This window comes from Tamandua tetradactyla, chromosome 4 (assembly GCF_023851605.1).
Source record: "Tamandua tetradactyla isolate mTamTet1 chromosome 4, mTamTet1.pri, whole genome shotgun sequence".
In the NCBI taxonomy this organism is placed as follows: domain Eukaryota; kingdom Metazoa; phylum Chordata; class Mammalia; order Pilosa; family Myrmecophagidae; genus Tamandua; species Tamandua tetradactyla.
In genome coordinates, this window is record NC_135330.1 from 107,966,425 (window position 1) to 107,972,424 (window position 6,000).

Consider the following 6,000-nt stretch of genomic DNA (forward strand, 5'->3'; position numbering starts at 1 on the left):
TAGAGGTATGAAGACAACTCAAGAAGATCTGGTGGTCTCAAAACAGTCCTTTTAAAGAGTTGCAATCAGATTTCTCTTTGACTCTTTTACCTTTTTTGTTTTTTCTTTTCTTTTTAAAAAAAAATATTTTTATTGAGAAATATTCACACACATACAGTCCAACCATATTATATAATCAGTGGCTCACAATATCATCACATAGTTGTGTATTCTTCACCATGATCATTTTAGAACATTTGCATCACTCCAGAAAAAGAGATAAAAAGAAAAAAAAAACTCATATATCCCATATCCCTTTTACCTTCCCTCTCATTGACCCACAGTATTTCAAAATACCCAATTTTACCCTTTATCTCCCCCTATTACTTTTTTATTTAATATCCTTTTTTTTTACTCATCTGTCCATACCATGGATAAAAGGAATATCAGACAAAAGGTTTTCACAATCACACAGTCACTTTGTAGAAGTCTTTAAGAATCAAGGCCACTAGAACACAGTTCAACAGCTTCAGGTACTTTCCTCCAGCTACTCCAATATACCATAAACTAAAAATGGATATATATATAATGCATAAGAATAACCTCAAGGATAAATTCTTGCCTCATTTGAAATCTTTCAGGCACTGAGACTTTATCTCATTTCCTTCTTTTGGTCAAGAAGGTTTTCTCATCCCCACATTGCCAGGGAGATTTACACCCTGGAGAGTCATGTCCCAGGTAGTGGAGAGGGCAGTGAGTTCACCTGCCAAGTTGGCTTAGAGAGAGCGGCCACATCAATCAGATTTCTGTTTGACTCTTAAGTGGAAGAAATACAAATACTCTTCTCCTGGGGAGCTAATCCTATGTAGTTGAAATAGTCAAACCACGTAGCTCTTTATATTTGCAGTGTTGTAATTGTGTAACAGGGGGTACTAAATGCACTCAGATAAAATGCATTTTATTTGAAATAGAGAAGGTTTCTTGGGGGAACAATAAAATAAAGAACGTTATAGTAATTTTATGAGTGAGGCATGATTACCAACCAATAAAAATAAAATATTCCATAATGCTTTCCATTTTTCATTAAATATTGGTTTGCAAACATTGTTCAGGTGTTTGCTTTGGTTACAGTGAAAGTCTTTAAAATATACACCCCATCTCTGTTGGTATATACTAGGTGACAATCTTTACAGTAAAGGAATTCTTTGCACAAAAAGCTGACTGGGTCCCAGGTCTGCAGGGAGCACAAGCCACAATGACGTGAGAGCCCTGGGGACTGGGTTAGCTAAGCCTGACCCGAGGGGCTCCTGAAACAACACAGCTAAAGATGCAGAGACAAAAGCCCAGGTCTTAAGCTGCAAAGATGGGTCTTGCATGTGGTCAAGGGGCAAAGGAAGGTGAACGAGGGAAGAGCAGTAGGGGTGAGTGCCCAGACACTGAGAATAAGGTAGAACAAGGCTTTCTTAGGCCTGAATCAACTAAAAGAGTTCGAAACTATGACTATGGATGAGAGACTGTGCCAGAATATTTCCACACACGACTTTTAGTCGCTCTTACCAATTTTACCAATTTAGTTTATTACCACTAACAATTACCACTATTACCAATTTAGTTTATACTGAGAAACTTCTGGCCTCAAGGGACATATAATAAAATTAATATTAATGCTATTGGCATTACTTCCTCCCCAGGTTCTAGACATGGAGTGCACCAAACCTTCCTCAAAAGCCACTTCATTAGTTTCCCGAGAAACCACTATCACAGGGTCCAGAAATACTCAAAAGCTGGTTCTGTCTACCGACCTCCATGGGGCAGGCGAACAAGGAATCAGCACATAGGAGGTCAAAGAAGAAAGTCACCATTATTCAGTTTGGATGGATTGTATGGTGTGTGAATAAAACTGTGTTGAAAGAAAAAAACCCAGGGTGGGCCACGGTGGCTCAGCAGGCAAGAATGCTTGCCTGCCATGCCAGAGGACCCGGGTTTGATTTCCGGTGCCCGCCCATGTAAAAAAAAAAAAAAAAAAAACCCAAGCGAAAAATATTCATAGAAAATTATGGGAAGTTCCTGAGAGGATGGTAATATTTTCTATCATGATAAAGATTTGGAATACACAGATGTAAACATTTGCTAACACTTAGGAATGTGCACTTAAGATTGTGCATTTCATTGTATATAAATTTTACTTAGAAAACCCATCAACACATATTTAGCTCTAGTTAACTATAAGCAGGCTGAATTCTTTAGAGAGAAGACTAGTAATGTCTAAAATGTATTTTGAACTGCACCAGAAAAATAACGTGGATTGATGAATAGATAGAGAAATTAACAGATGGGTTATATACCAAATATAGTAAAATGTTAACAATAGAATCTAGATGATAAGTATATGGGTGTTCGTGATAAAATTATTTCAACTTTGCTGTATGTTTGTAAATTTTCATAATAAAATGTTAGAAATAATTATCTAGAAATTTAATGCCATCCCAGTTCAGCAGGAAATGCAAACAAGGCCGTGGCTGGAATTAGACCTGTTGTCTGATTGCTGAGTTTTATATGAGGTTTTAGGCATCTGATTACTGGAGAGTCTTACTCTCCTACAGCATCTACCTAAGGACTAAATTTGCCCCAACACTGGCAGTCCTATGGGATTCAGAGCTGTGAAAAAGGCAGACTCAAGGAGATAAGCCATTCAGTCTCTACAGCCTAGGGAATGTATAGGATTTCATGGTTTTATCTTTTTTAAATTGTAGCTTCTTTTTTCAAATCTCAACTATTTTTCCTAGGTCCTTGAAGAGCTGCGAGGCCTTGGAGTTTAGAGTATCCAATGGATAAAATGGTCTTTTCATTAGCAGCCTCAACCTAAGACGTAGGAACCAGCATTTCTGATGAAATTAAGGGGGTTGGATATATTGTTTACTTGGAAAACTAAGTCATGGATGGACCCTCATGAAAATGGATGCTGTTTGTTTGGCACTAACGTGCATCTCCTACAGCTTACGAGGGCCTGATTCATAGAAGGCAATAAAAAATATTTGAAAATGAATGGTGAATCAGCAGATAAACCAGAAAGTCAAAGTAGAAATGAGACAAGATGACTAGATTTCACTATCAAAACCCCAAGAGATCAGCTATTGAGGTAATTAGATTAAGAATAAAAGGTCATGGTGTCTTGGCAATCAGACAACAGGTCTAATTCCAGCCACGGCCTTGTTTGCATTTCCTGCTGAACTGGGATGGCATTAAATTTCTAGATAATTATTTCTAACATTTTATTATGAAAATTTACAAACATACAGCAAAGTTGAAATAATTGTATCATGAACACCCATATACTTATCATCTAGATTCTATTGTTAACATTTTACTATATTTGGTATATAACCCATCTGTTAATTTCTCTATCTATTCATCAATCCACGTTATTTTTCTGGTGCAGTTCAAAATACATTTTAGACATTACTAGACTTCTCTCTAAAGAATTCAGCCTGCTTGTAGTTAACTAGAGCTAAATATGTGTTGATGGGTTTTCTAAGTAAAATTTATATACAATGAAATGCACAATCTTAAGTGCACATTCCTAAGTGTTAGCAAATGTTTACATCTGTGTATTCCAAATCCTTATCATGATAGAAAATATTACCATCCTCTCAGGAACTTCCCATAATTTTCTATGAATGTTTTTTGCTTGGGTTTTTTTTTTTTTTTTTTTTTACATGGGTGGGCACCGGAAATCAAACCCAGGTCCTCTGGCATGGCAGGCAAGCATTCTTGCCTGCTGAGCCACCGTGGCCCACCCTGGGTTTTTTTCTTTCAACACAGTTTTATTCACACACCATACAATCCATCCAAACTGAATAATCAGTTGCTCTCAGTATAATCACAGAGTTGTACTTACATGGCCACAATCAATTTCGGAACATTTTATAGTTCCAAAAGGAAAAACACCATGCGTTTTATACCCCGTATTATTGACACAACTCTTTTGTGCTTATTACTCTTACAATTGATGGAAGAGCCTTAAAATATTACTGTTAACTATAGTCTATGGTTTGCAATAGGTGCATTTCCCCCCATTTACCACCCTATCATTAATGCCTTGTAGTTGTGACATACATTTGTTCTCATTCATGGAAGAACATTCTTGTATTTGTACTATTAGGTTGGTTGATTTTTAAAAATATATATTTTTATGGAGAAATCTTCACACACATACAGTCCATCCATAATATGCAATCAAGGCACACAATATCATCACAGTTGTATATTCATCAAGTTTTGGGATAATAAAAGTGTTGAACCTTTGAAATGGTTTGATTATAGCTATAACAACTGGGGAAACTTATAAGGTGGTCTTATATTTGGGGTAAACAGAACTCCATAAGCATCTCTTAAGAATCTGAAATATTCTCAAGTAACGCGATCCATGAGAATGGTCGACGACATGCTCTTCCCAAACTTCAGTCTCAAGTTAAAGGACAGACAAACAAAATCAGGCATCTCGTCTCAAACCTCTTCCTTCTTTCACACTCCCTACTAACAGATTCACAGAAGGTGCTTGCTCACATTCCCATTTACCCCCATGGAGCTCAGGCTGTTTTGGATGGCTTCCCACGTGTTTTACAGAGCACAGGCAAACCATTCTTAAAACGATTCTTTTAAAAACAATAAACTCAACCAAGTCTTTTGCCCCTCAAAATTTTGCATTGGAAACCATTCAGAATGCTTTCTTGTTATAACGTCTTAAGGAAAATAATAAAGTAATTTACATTACCAGATTTGATCTTCATTTAACTGGCATGTTTCTGGCCAACATTTCCACTGCTACCCCTGGGATTAAAACATGACCCTCTGTCACATCTGGGCAGTGCCTGGACATTGTGATGTCATTAAAACACTCTAGCAAAATACCCTAAAGGCTTTTAGTGTGGAAAATTTCCAGTATACACAAAAGCGAAGAGAAACATAATAAATCCTCATGTACCCATCACCCAGCCCCAATAATCATCATTTTACCATCTTGTAAAGGTTTGTGAAAATCCTTTCCCCACGTATTTTTCAACTCTTTTAAAAACTTTTTTTACAGGATAGTCACGTGGAGAAATAATGAAATGCGACCCCCACCATATGGCATACCAAAAAAAAAAATCTGTAAAGGATATATAACCTAAAATTTTTTCATTTTAACCATGATTAAGTGTACAATTCAGGGGCACTAATTACATTCACAAGTTGTACAACCATTGCTACCAACCATTAGCAAACCTTTTTCATCATCCTAAACAGAAACTCTGTACCCATTAAGCAATAATCTCCTTTCACCCCCAGTCTCTGGTCACCTCTAATGCACTTTAAGCTCTGTAAATTTGCCTATGATTTCATATAAATGGAATCACACAATATTTGTCCTTTAGTGTTTGGCTTCTTTCACTTTGCCCATGCTTTTTGTTGTTATTGTTGTTAGAATATTTTAAAGAAAATCTAGACATCATATCATTTCACCATAAATACTTCACCACACATTTTTGACTGCTAAGGACTTCAAATGTTTTTGTTTTGAGATAGTTTTTTTTTTTTTTTAGTGAGACATAGCCACATACAAACACAAACATTCTTACCATAAAATCATTCCATTCTTGTTATATAATCAATAGCTCACAATATCATCACATAGTTATATATTCATCATCATGATCATTTCTTAGAACATTTGCATCAATTCAAAAAAAAGAAATAAAAAAGAAACAGAAAAAAATTCATACGTACCATACCCCTTACCGCTCCTTTTCATTGATCACTAGCATTTCCAGCTACTAAATTTATTTAAACATTTGTTCCCCTTATTATTTATTTATTTTTAATTCATATGTTTTACTAGTCTGTTGATAAGGTAGAGGAAAGAAGTATCAGACACAAGGTTTTCACAATCACACAGTCACATTGTGAAAGCTATATCATTATACAATCATTTTCAAAAAACATGGCTACTGGAACACAGCTCTACATTTTCAGGCACGTCCC

The 6,000-nt window shown here is 36.0% G+C and overlaps 1 protein-coding gene across 3 annotated transcripts in view; it reads right to left on the reverse strand.

Moving 5' to 3' along the window:
* Window positions 1-4,856, reverse strand: part of TRIM13 (tripartite motif containing 13) — a 55,231-nt gene extending 50,375 nt beyond the window's left edge. For 2 of the 3 annotated variants that reach the window (XM_077158175.1, XM_077158176.1), the window contains exon 1: window positions 4,754-4,856. The gene's annotated coding sequence lies outside the window, so the exon portion shown is untranslated. The remainder of the gene's footprint in view (window positions 1-4,753) is intronic. The other variant, XM_077158174.1, reaches the window with a different exon arrangement.
* Window positions 4,857-6,000: the final 1,144 nt, after the last annotated feature.